Source organism: Ambystoma mexicanum, chromosome 8, assembly GCF_040938575.1.
Source record: "Ambystoma mexicanum isolate Mex_15411 chromosome 8, UKY_AmexF1_1, whole genome shotgun sequence".
NCBI lineage: Eukaryota > Metazoa > Chordata > Amphibia > Caudata > Ambystomatidae > Ambystoma > Ambystoma mexicanum.
Window position 1 is genome coordinate 1,215,705,629 of NC_090929.1, and position 13,503 is coordinate 1,215,719,131.

The following is a 13,503-nucleotide window of genomic DNA, read 5'->3' on the forward strand; positions in this document are numbered from 1 at the left end:
AGGGGGGAGGGGGTTCATATGAAAATTGGGGTTGTTCAGTTTAGGATGGGGATTGGGTGGCAGTTGGGGAATAGTTTTAGGCCCACCCAGGGGGCCGGGGGGGCACCAGTTACAACCACGGGAGCACACAGAAATGGGTGGTGAGGGTACGTTGACAGGGAGAGAAGCGTTTCTAGAAAACGGCTGAAAGTCTACCGGCCCTGGGAGTGGGCACTCTTAATGTACGAGGCCTGAACACCCTCACAAAGAGGTCCCTGGTCTGTAGAGAATTCAGGAGGGCTAGCCTTTACCTTCTTTTTCTACAGGAGACTCACTGGGCACGAGGGAAAGAACCCAAGTTTCGGGGGGGGAATAGGGGAGGTTGTTAGCGCGTCCCACAAGGCCAAAAAGAGAGGGGTGGCCATCCTTTTGGTGATGAATGCTGGCTTCGAAAAAGAGGAAATGCTGAAACCCCGGAAGGCCGGTACCTGTTGGTACGAGGAACCCTGCAGGGGGCCCCACTCACCCTGGCTGCGATATACAGTCCGAATGAGGGCCAGGCCCAGTTCTGGGAGGAGGTGGGTGAAACACTCAAGCTCTTTGTCCGGGGAGGGTTGGTGTTGGGGGGAGATTTTAACATGGTCATGGATCCAACCCTGGACAGGAAACGAGTTGGCCCTCAGTTACCCAGGCCAGCGGATGAGACCATGGCCCGGACGTTCCAAAGGGTTAACTCAGAGCTGGGCCTGGTGGACACGATCCCAACCCCTAGGACGGGAACACCCTCCTTTACATATTATTCACCCATTCACTCTTCTTTTTCCAGAATAGATTATATCCTAGTGGACGAGACCCTGCACCCATTTGTTACTGGCCACAAGGTCGACCCCGTCCCCTGGACAGACCACGACTTGGTCCGAACCACCATTGCAAGGGGCTGGCTAAGCGACCGCAGAGGCAGATGGAGATGTAACGACTCCCTGTTGAAGGATGAGGCCCGCGCTCAAGAGGTGTTAGAGGCCATTACAGAATTTTTTGAGTTTAATGACAATGGGGAGGTGGGTCCGCAAACCCTATGGGACGCCTTCAAGGCAACTCTAAGGGACCACCTTATCAAAATGGGTGCCCAAAACAAAAGAGTGAGGGAGGCCCAGGAGAAATCCCTAAGGGAGAAAATAGCTCGACTCCAGCCAGGGGGTCTCCCAGGTGTTCCCTTGGATCAAGATCAACTCGCAACTCTGGCCGATTATAGGCTCCAGTTAAAAGATCTTCTCTTGCACAAAACGGAACAAAGTCTCCAACTGGTCAAGCAAAGATATTATGAGAAGGGGGATAATGCGGATAGGATCCTGGCCTGGAAATTGAGGGAAGTAGAGAGAGAGACAATGGTAAAGGCAGTGAGGAATGAGGAGGGGACCATGGGCCACGACACTCCCCACATAGGGGAGGCCTTCCGCAGATATTATGAAAAACTTTACTCATCGGAATACGATGGGTGGGACGAGGAGATAGAAAGGTTCCTAAACTCGATACAAATGCCGGCCCTGACTGGGGAGATGGCTGCGGGGCTAGAGGGCTCGGTGACTGAGGACGAGGTGGAACATGCAATTAGCGGAATGAAGGTGGGCACCTCCCCGGGAGAGGACGGCTTCACAGTGTATTTTTATAAAAGATTTCGCTCCACCCTTGCCCCCCACTTAATGAAGGTCTTCAATGCGGTACTAGAGGGGGGACCCTCCCGGACTCCATGATGGAGGCCATAATTGTTGTGTTGCCCCAGGAAGGTAAGGACCCCACGGAGTGCTCCTCCTACCGCCCGATATCCCTGCTAAATATCGATGTTAAGGTTCTTGCCAAGGTAATTGGGAGGCGGATGGAGAAGATACTACCGAAACTGATCCACGGGAACCAGGTAGGGTTTATAAGGGGTAGGCAGGGCTCGGATAACATCCGTAAAACCATAGACTTGATCCACCACGCCCAGGAGTCGGACCTCAACGCGAGTGTCCTCTCTTTGGACTCGGAAAAGGCATTCGATAGGGTCGAATGGAGATATATGGAACTCCTCCTCCAGAAAATGGGTTTTGGTGCACATATCAGGGGATGGGTGGCAGCACGATATAGAGCTCTGAAAGCAAGGGTACAAGTAAACGGCAGGTTGTCGGATCCCTTCCCCCTTTCACGGGAAACAAGACAGGGATGCCCATTGTCCCCCCTGATATATGTCCTTACAATGGAACCCCTGGCCATAGCAGTAAGAGCACACCCGGACATCAAAGGGGTTAAGAGGGGCGAAGTAGAATTTAAACTTTCCCTGTTCGCCGATGACATCTTGGCTTACCTGGTGGACCCCAGCTCCTCCCTCCCCCCCTTTCTGTCCCTAGTGGGCACGTTCGGGCACTTCTCGGGGCTGAAGATTAACGCTTCTAAATCTGTTCTACTCCCCATGCGAACGAGGGACCCGGGCCTGGACCCCTTGGGTACACTTCATGGGATATCAGTGGGAAAGGTCTCCATCCGCTATCTGGGCGTCCTCCTTACTAGGGACCTATCCACACTGGCCCCAACCAACTATGACCCCGTCTTGGCAGGCATTACAGCGGACCTCAGGAGGTGGGCCGCAATGATTTTGTCCTGGTATGGCCGCATGACGGCCGTGAAGATGAATGTGCTGCCGCGTCTGCTGTATCTCTTCACCTCCCTCCCAAACATCATCCCCAATCACACTTTTAGGACCCTACAGAATGCGGTCCGCGAGTTTATTTGGCAAGGCAAGACCCCGAGGACAGCGAGGGCCGTCCTGACCCTGCCGAGAGAAGAGGATGGGTTTGGTTTGCCTGACTTCCAACTTTACTTCCGCGCTGCCCAATTGCACGTCCTCCTGGAGCATATGAGGGAGGGGATGGGCACTTACTGGTCTTACCTAGAGGATATGGACGCCCACCCTCTCAAAGTTCGAGACCTTCTCTGGGCCCCACGCAGGTTTATCCCGAATAGGCTTAAATCCCACCCCACTCTGGGAGTTCTCTGGGCAGTCTGGAGGGAGAGCCCCCAGACAGCGCACCTAACGTCTTGGCCATCTCCGATGTCCTCACTCTGGGGACACCCCCTCAGACTGGGTAACAGGGGGTTCAGCAGGGCACAGACCTGGTCCGACTCGGGGCTGGAATGGGCGGGGCAGCTGTTCCGGGATGGGGAATTCCTACCATACGAGGATTTGAGGGATGCCATCGGGCAGGGGTCCCTCTCCATATTTGAGTATCTTCGCTTAAAGGGCATCCTTTGCGATCAGTCATGGGGTGAGAACCTGAAGAGGCAGCTAACCCCCTTTGAGAAATTACTTGACACAGCGACTTCTAGGAAGGGAGCTGTCTCCGGGATGTACAAAATCCTTAACACTGCAAACCTAGTGGAACGGCGGGGGTTCCGCACATTTTGGAATGACCTGGCAGGAGAGGTGATCTCGGAAGACGCCTGGTCGCGGATTTTCAGAATAGCTTTCCACGGGAACCTATTCACAGCTGACATGGAACACAACTTCAAGATTTTGCAGAGGTGGCACAGAGACCCTGTGAAACTATCTAAGATGTTTGCAGGAGTGTCCCCGATGTGTCCGAGGGGATGTGGCCAGCCTGGCTCGAGAAGCCACATGTGGTGGCATTGCCCAAAAGTGCAGGCGTACTGGGAGAGGGTAAGGGGTTGGATGGCTGAGGTTACCGAGGAACTGCTTCCCCAGAACCCTCTGACGGTGCTGCTGGGCCTCCCCCCAGAGGCCGCAGAAGTCTACAGGTACCCCAGAATGTGGGAAACAATGCTGAGAGCGGGAAGGGTGGCACTGGCACAGAAATGGAAGAGCCCGGAGACCCCCTCAAAGGAGGACTGGCTAAAAAAGTTAAAAAACATGTTCTTAATGGACAAGCTAACGGCAATGGTGAACAATGACTCTGGCTCATTCCTTGAAAACTGCTATGGGGTGCGGCAGTCCTGGGGTTGGGACGTGCACTGATGCCTGGTGGTGGCCCAGGCAGGGCCCGGGGGGACGAAACTAGGAGGTATCAAAGACATGGCGGGTGCCCAAGGCCCGGGGGCGGGTGGTTGAATCACAGCCATGAAAGATTGTCGACGCTCACACTCATCACCAAGTACTGGACGCAAAAGAAAAGTCCAAGACTCCCTATTTCACGGTGCAAGTTTGACTGAAAAGGAGAGGGGGTGAGGGTGCACGGGGGTGGGGGGAAGAAGGGAGGAAGGGGCAGGGTTTGTTCGGTCGGTCTTATGTACAGCTCCTGCTCATGCAAGGTGCCCGTTTGTTATGTTTCAAAAATGCTAATAAAACCAAAGTTTAAAAAAATAAGAAACTGATCTTGAGACAATGGAAGTTGACGATTCATCCCAAAGAGAGCACATGGGTTGATGAGATGGGCAAGCTTCAGATGATGGAGAGAGTTATTTACAGGCATTAGAAGAAAAATAAGTTATTTGAGGATGTCTGGGGCAGATTTTTGAAATTGTGCTAATCTCTGTGACACTGTTGGAAGGGAGTGGGTGGGTTTCTGTAACGGTTCTGTACATTTTTACAAATTGTACATAAAAAAATTTAAAAAACAGAGAGTCATACTAGGCAATTCTGATGCCAGGGAACTGGGAAGGCTCACTTCATAAGAAAGGGCAGCTCCAGTGCAAATGTACAACATTAACATAAGTACAAATTGCACTAAAATGTCAAAAATAAAAAATGTGTACATTGGTAGATGAAAGACTTCTTTCCTTCAACATTTCACAATCTAGGTGTCATTTAAATCTAATCTGGTCGTGTTAGATTTTTTAAATTCTTGTGCAAATGTATTAAAAAAACATTTTTACATGGATAGACCTATCCTGATTAATGCATATAGGCTGAATAAGTCCTGTCAGTTGTACATCGAGAGACACATCACCCTCAAGGAGCACATAACCATGGGCGTAGGGCATGGGGGTACAGGGAGGACAAATCCCCCCCACAATTTTGAATGGGGGGATATCCTGGCATTCATCCCCTCCAGAATATGTAAGTGTTGTGCACAGTGCGCTGTGTCTCTGCCAGTGTCTGCAGTTGCATGCAGCATGTAAAAATACTGCGGCAGGCTGCAGCCATCAGCGTGCAAAAGTACAAGTTTTGCAGACTGCAGGCTAAAAGTACTTCTGCTCGCTGCCTGCTGCATGCCTGCACATTTAGTACATGCACGGGCCGGGGACAAAACTGCACATGCCCCTGCACAGTGCACTGCTGCTCAGCCTGCATTTGTCCAGAGCGAAGTGGAGCAGCCAGACAGCAATGCATGCTGACTGAGACTGAGCGGGCTGAGCTGGCCTCCACGATGGTGTTTGATTTTCGAGGGGAACTAGAGAGAGATTCGACTCAAGCTAAGGTAAGTAATGAGTAGTAGTGTGTGTGTGTGTGTGTGATGTTGTGTGACTGGATGAGGGAGGATAGCCTGACTGAGTATGGGATGTTGTGAGAGGGGGACATCAGGTTCCCTTGGCCCCAGACCAATAGCGCCCACCCGAAGGCAATGGCACGCGGGCCAAGAAACGGGCCTGGGTATGACACCAGGGAAGAGAGTGCAGAAAGCCCTGGTTGTCACTGGCCCTGGCTGGCACTGTTCTCAATCTGAGCTTTTACTCATCATTGCCCCCGCCCAAAGTAAGTCACTCACCTGGCTAAGGCTGCCATACATCACGGGCTGTAATTAAATCAAGGGCCTGGGTCCAACTCGACGTTCCGAGTGGTGGTGCGCATGGTGCCCTCTCTCCCTTGAAGGAGCACAGAGCTCGGTGCTGTGCAACCATGCCCCGGACCTTCCTGATCAAAAAGTCCTCAGCGTCCAGCAGCCAGAGAAAGTGATGTGACCTCTCGGATGAGGGCCGAGGTCTGCATACCAGGTGAGTTTATTGCAGCTGATATTTTATTACCCACTGCATGAAGTGACAGATAAGTCGGTTGCAATGGGAGGGCTGGGTTTGGAGGCTTTCCTGGAAGGTAACGTTTTATGGCAAGGTCCGAACTTTACGCGCTCTCTCATATCCTTCCCCACAAGTCGAACTGATCAGGAGTGTGAGGTAGAGGGCGTTAGGGTGCAAATGAGCATCCTGGGTGAAAGTAACAGTTCACCGTAACTCGGTGCCCGTGGCAGTATTAAAATACTGCAATGACAAACATTACAGAGTGGTTTCTGAGCAGATAGACCACACATCACACTGGTCTGTTAGCTTGTGCAGCTCTGATTGGCGATGGGAGCAATTATTGATTTTGTGTCTTTTGTTATGGTGTATATCCCTGTGACACAAACAAAAATATAGGCAATGGCTGGTGCCTTCCAGGGACAAAAGGACATGTCTATGTAAGGTGTGGTGCCTTGGTGATGAAAGAAGAGTCCAAAAGTAAAGTTAACGGATTTAGTCTGGAGTGGGCAGCCGACACCCACTGACTGTGAGGTAGTTTGGATGAGGTCAAGCCCTGGCCCAGGGGATGGGCACATTAAAGAGTTCCTTCTTTTTCACAGGCATCCATTTCTGAGGGAGAAAGATCTGTGGGGGTTCATCTAGCAACATCATGCGCTTGATTTGCCGATCTACCTGGCCGGCAATGTGTAAAAACTATTTGCAGAGCTTTTAGATTCGGCCCAAATCAGGCACCAGATGTTTGCCCAAACCTGGATTTTTAGTCAAATCCCTTTACTGCTGCACATTCACTTGAAGCATTAGGAGCCCCCCCAACCCTTGAGATCCCGACTTCCCCTCCATGCTCGTGGACAAGCATTGACAAGGCCAACCGTTTTGATGTGTGTGTAAGCATGGGATGGCCATTTGCCAGGGATTGCCATAATGGTACTACAAAGTCATAAAACTGCAACAGCTGGCAAATGGTGTGAATGTCTGTGCATATGATGGCAGTACCTAGCAAATGCATATCTATTGCCTATAAAAGTGCCAACACTGTTGGCTTTGCCAGGGCCTTGTTAAACAGGAATTCAATGCAAGGAACAATGTGAGGACCAACATATTGGGGATGTTAAAAGAAGCCTTAACTTTCCATTCTGCATCACTTTGCCTTCTGGTGCTTCAGGTAACTACACGGCTGTAAGTCTGGGCTTCCAGGTAGGCACATTGGAAATGGGCCTGGTGGGATCCACACCAACAAACCATCCCATTAGCTGCAGAGCATGTCAGTGTTACGTGACAGCAAAGACAGTGGTAGATGGCAGCAAGCATAGAGTAATGTGTGTTTTCATGCCGATGGGACGTGACATGCGCTGCTCCGGGATAGGTCAGGGACGTCATTTCACCAAATTGCCTGGGGTAGTGGAAGTGACATTGCACGACCCTTGACCTCTGATGACATCACAGGAAGTGATGTCATTTACAGGACGTGATGGCATTTGGCCCTACCCCAAAGTGACTCACGGGAAGCGATGGAACACCTCCTTTCCCCCCTTGACAAAACAGGAAGTGGCAACACATAGCATTGTTTCTAAGTACACTACGAAAAATATGGTTATGATATCACTGTAAAGTGATATAGTTTTATAAAAGAATGGATCACAATATGTATCAATATTAATATTACCAAATTACTGTGAATGCAAGCCGACGTCCAAGGCCAAACGATAATGTTAAAGGACATGTGTACTGCACAAAGTGTTATTCTATAGCACTTATGCTTAAGCACTTCATATAGAACAAATATACATACAGTATTACCCGACCTGTGTTGGTACTCCTTTATCAACCACAGCAGGATGAAAGGCTGAGTTGACATTGCCGGGAGTTGAACCTGCAACCTGCTGATCACATACACACATTGCAGCAGTGAGAGCTCAACCCACAGAGCTATCAGAAAACCAGCTACTCCAGAGCCACATACTGCTAGCCACAGCCCAGGAGCCTCAATTTAATTTAAAAAGAAAAAAGAAAAAAAAAACATGTTTTTACATTTTTTTTTTAGGGGTTGGTTGCGAAGGAGGCCACAGGGGTAGCATGGGAGGCCTCAAGGATCGCAGATATGACCCCTGGGGACACCTAAATGACGTCCCTGGGATAGGTCCAAGCTTGATTTGCACATGGCTGCAGTCTGCAACCGTTCTGTAATGGCACAGAAGAACTAAAAACAATGGCACAAAATACTTCCCACTTGAATTGTTAAAACGGTGCAGTGCTTTGGTGCCCGGAGTGCATTGTAGGTGCTGTGCGAAACTGAATGGGTAAGATTGATAAACCTGTGATTGCACGTTCGAAATCCTGGCAGCTGGACAAACTCCGTCTTTCACCCTTCTGATGTCGATACTTTCAGGCCGCTTTTCCTTGTGTGATAATAACAGCAATTGTCTAGTGGGTGTGCGAGGTTGGGCTCCAAACCCTCGCACTTGCGGACGGTCGCAGTCCCTACAGACGAATCTGTAGCTATAGGTTACTCAGCCTCATGGAGCCTCACCAGTCCGGAACCCAGGGTCTTTATGTCCTTTAACCACTGCTTACTCAGTTGAAGTTCCGTCCCATTCAGCCGCAGCACATCCCAGAATACTGCCAAAACATCTTTGCCTACACAAGCGTACGCCAGCTCCCACAGATTTTAGACACACAGCTGAGAAATAGATCTCGTGGCTGCCAATGATTGGTGTAATCAAAATGGTGTAACCAGGTTTTTGTTCCGCACTTGATTTATAAGCACTTTGTGTGTCCTTCACTGAAGTCCTGGTAAAAACAAACATGGGCAAAGCCAGCAGTTTTGGATTGCGTACAAGTATTAGGCATTTGCCAAGCACTGCTGTTAGATGCCCGGATACTGGCGACACAAGTGACTTTGCCGACTCAAAAGCCCCAACTGTTGGCATTGCCAATGCTTGTTCTTTTTCAAATCAATTAGGATAAAATAAATAGAAGAAGATATTGTGTGAGTACATGTACTTTATTGGTGAAAGTAAGAAGCAAGCACTTAGACGTGGCACTTCAAAAATAAGTTATTGACAGTAGAATAAACATCTGCAAAGAAATCCTTATAATAAAAGCTTTATATAGTGTGCCTTTTGACCTGCGAAGTGGTAACATTTTTACGTGGATTCAGCCTTCTGAAGTGAGACGTAAAATTGAAGGATTTCATACTCTGAACTACTTTTTGTTCTGTTTTCTTTTCGTCTTTTCTCATGTTTTATACAGTGATGATATATGTAATTTAATACGTGCTGCTATTTTAATAAAACATTTGTGAATAGTCGAGTTCTTTCACTAAAACACAATACATTAAAAAAAAAGCAAAGTCCCCAAGATGTCCCCTGCCCCCCCACCCCCCAGATTTTATGTGTCTCCTACGCCCCTGTATGGGCAGTTGGCAGCGCAGCGACTGCTCAATAGGAGCCGTGCTTCATGTGGAACATTGGGGGCAGGGCTGCTTTTGCCTTTAAGACTAAGTGCGATGGGGTGGGACGGAAAAAGGAGGGCATGTGAGCGGCCAGAGAAAAGGTGAACGACACTTCTGACTCAGCATACGAGGAATGATCAGAATGTAAGACTCATGCTGCCTACATTTGCATGAAGGTAAACGTATCTTTATTTCTCTCACATGCCCTTAAAATGAACATTCACTGGTGAGAAATACCCTAACTTGTGATAATATAGAGGAGTTTGCATTCATTAAATATGTTCAAGTATTTTATATCATTTGGTGTCGTGTTCATTTGTTGCACACAGGGGAAGTACAGTAGGTACCATGGGTGTTTTTCTATGTACACTAGTAGGCAGAAACCCCCCTCCTTTCATGGAATGTGAACAAGGAACAGAGCCTGCCACCTCACATGTTCAATGCAGTGCATTTTGAGCCCATTTGTTGTAGATAAGTGGGAACATTTAATATAATTTACAGACAGCTCCTAATGAATGACATTGCAGCAGCAGTCACTCAGCCTGCTGAGCTACCATTGCAACCATTTTTCTTTTGAACTTGACAATACTGACATATTTGGATTTCTAAAACAGCACAGGCAGAGGTGTTTCGCTTCTATACATGAATGAGCCTGCAGCTTTTCGGTTGCTACGAAACGTGCACATGACCCTTGGAAGCAGTTGTTAAGCATCTACACTCCTGTGTCCTGCGGACAAAGATGTGCCACATAACATGAAGCACTGATGCAAACAGTACCAAGCTATCAGACACTGGTGCAATGCATTCTGGAGCTTGCATTGTTCAAGGGAATTGCATGCACAACTAACAGAGGGTGGCACACGTTGGCACCAACTACATACTGCCCAATGCTAGATAGCCATGAGCACAATTAACACCCTACCGTGGCCCCTCACGCCCGCCTCAGGGTAGATGCAACTACATGTGTTCCGTTTCCTGACACATGATGTGACGTGTGTATTCCTATTTTCACAAACATTTTTTGATACTTAACCTGAAAGTGCGGGAAGTCTGGTCAATGTTTTTTTTTAAAGCACATTTTCTTGGTTTACCACTGGGCTCCAGTAGTAGACCAACTCAATATAGTTAACAGCACTGTGCATTCTGGAGCTTGTAGTGTCAAATTTGCAGTTGTAAGAGTTTCAAGCACCAAGGAATGCAGAGTGCTGCTGACCCCAAAGCAAGGATTAGCGAAGCAACGTTGTGTTAAAAGTACAAAGGACAATCTGCAGACAGCCCTCATAAAAAAACAAAAAACATCACTCAATAAAAGAACAAAGGCAGGAGACAAAGCGCCGCCTCTGCAGTGACGGAATGTGCGTCATTTTATCAGAAGTCGAGAGGTGCAAAGTGTTAATTAACGTGCGAAAAAAGAACACACGCTTAACTTGTGGCAAAACAGCTCCAGCCGACACTACAGTGACACATGGCAAACAATACATTTTCTCTCACAAATAGAATGGGTCTGCTACTGTGCTCTGCTGTATGATAATCAGAAAGCAGCACCGTTCGTGCACACAAAGTAAACACATCAAACACTGACCTTTTGGTAATCCAGCCGCAGAAGCCACACTTCCTGCAATAAGATGATATTGCATGTGCTTAGGTCCGAGTTTTCCACACTCTTAAAACCCCTGGAGTTCCATGAAAGAACTGAAAGACCACGTCGATCAAATACACCACTGCAAGGGTCTCAACAAAGCGCCTGTTGACCGTGACCAGTCCTGCTCCCCAGTATCACGATATTCACCGGATGAAACTTTTCTTTCTGAGGTTCACCTGAACCCTCCTTACAAGAGATCGACAAGGGTCTCAACAAAGAGCTTGGTGACCATGACCAGTCCTGGTCCCCAGTATCCACGATATTCACCGGGTGAAACTTTTCTTTGTGAGGCTCACCCGAAACCTCCTTGCAAGAGATCGGTGAGGGCTTTCTCCTTGGACTCATTTGTCTTGCAGAGTGGTCCACATAATCCATTAACACAAAATGGGTCAAAGCCCAGCTTCATAAATGTTTCTCTTTCTTCTAATGATCTTTGATAGATTATATTTGATTTTAGATGAAACCAGACAGAGCTTAAGTTGTCATTCAGAAACTCTACGTTCTCCATGTCTGAAGATAAAATCACTCTTAAATTTGGGATCATAGATAAAAGTTCCTGAACTCTTCCTCGTTTTAATGGAAAGCCTCAGCACTCTCTGGAAACTGCTCACAGCCCGAATTTGTGATGTTATTCGTACTATGTCTGAGACCGATACAAGGTCAACCGTCTCATCCTTGACGGCCCCACTATCAATGGGTTCTTTCTCTGAATTGTTCACTTCAGTCAAAGATGGTACTTTACATCCCTTGAGTATGCTGCGTGGCTCAGTGCTCATCCAAAGTGGAGACTGCTTTGATCTTGTATCATCATTGTTATCCTCATTGAGGCCTTTCTTCTTCGCAATAGCTTTGAACATTTGGACAATGTCCTTATGTTGCACCTCTAGTTTGTTGGAGTCTTCTGACACATTTTCCTTCAGTTTGGGGACATATTATTTCTGTTTTTGCTTCATGTACGCCTTTCTTTCCTGATCGTCGCAAAACAATAATTTGTTTTTGCACCAATAATAGTCTGTGCTATTGCAGCACTATAGTGTTCGGATAAGTGACATATTAATAGACTGAAGAACTTAAGATGGAAGTTACAAGAAATCGCGATACTGCTGAGCTGAGGAAAAGTCTTTAATAGAATCATGACTTTCTGTAACAAATGTATGGAAAATCTGTATTCTATGTCAAGACTCGGAGGCTCAGATTATGCTTGTTTAAAGCTTACCTACCACCAATGACGCTACTTGCTCAACTGGTCTAAAATAAAAATTCTTGAACGTATTTTCATTATACCAGTCTGCCGCCTTTAGAATATCTTACAGACGGGCTCCTGTCATAAAAGCAGATGATGCCATAGCACCTCGTGTGGAATGTGCTCCAAACTGACTTACGTCTACGCCTGCTTCAGCCATGCACCACCTGACCCATCTAGAAAAAGTGGCTGATACTACTGCTCTAAAAGGTTTCCTAATAGCTATCAGCAATTGATACTCTCCCACAGGTATCACCCTATTTGCTCTTTCTTCGTACACTTTCAAGCATCTAACTGGACACCATTTGGGTTTCCCTGGAAAAGCCATATACTCAACTGATTTAATGTTTGTCTTTGTTCTCTTCTCTATGTAAAATACTACCCCTGAAGGTGAAAAGGATTTCCTATTTACTTCTAAAGCTTTCACATTGGATACTCTCTTACAAGAAATCAGACACAATAGGGTAGTTAACTTAGCCTCCTACAACGCTTTCCTAGATAAGAACTCAACTGGCCAAACCTCAAACATCTTTAACACTATACTCACATCCCATAAATGAGAATATCTATGTGCAGGTGGTCTCATGCATCTGATGCCTTTCAGAAGCTTACATACCAGGGGTGTTCGCCTACTGGCTTATTCTCAATGAACACATGACCTGCCGAAATTGTTGATCTATAATTATTAATGGTCCTGTACGCCTTCGCCTGCGCCGCTTGTGCTGCCAAGACATTCACTATGTGCACTACATGTGTACGTACGGGATCAACCTCTCTCTCCAGACACCAATCACTCCATCTATTCCATGCCACTCTATAGGCCTTCCCTGTAGCCGGTGCCCATGATTCCCTAATAAATTCTTGAGCTGTGCCTGAAAGTCCTGGCTTAGACCAATTTTCACTGAAATCACCCAAGCTATGAGACTCAAGTTCCCTGACCTGACCAATGGATGAATCTCTCCTGCTGGATTTAACAATATATACTCTCTGTCTGGTAACCAAATTGGAGCTTCGTAAGACTACTCCAGAAGATCCGGGAACCAAGCCTGACCTCTCCAGTCAGGTGTTATCAAAATCACTGTGGCTTGTTGTCACCTGATAACCACTGTGCGCGCTATCATGGCGAACGGAAGGAATGTCGCTGTCGGATCCGGTCTCCAATTGTAAAACCTGGAGATCTTCCTGTTCAGTCTGGAGGCGAACATATCTGTCTGACACAGACTCCTGCGACGCCATATCTCCTGA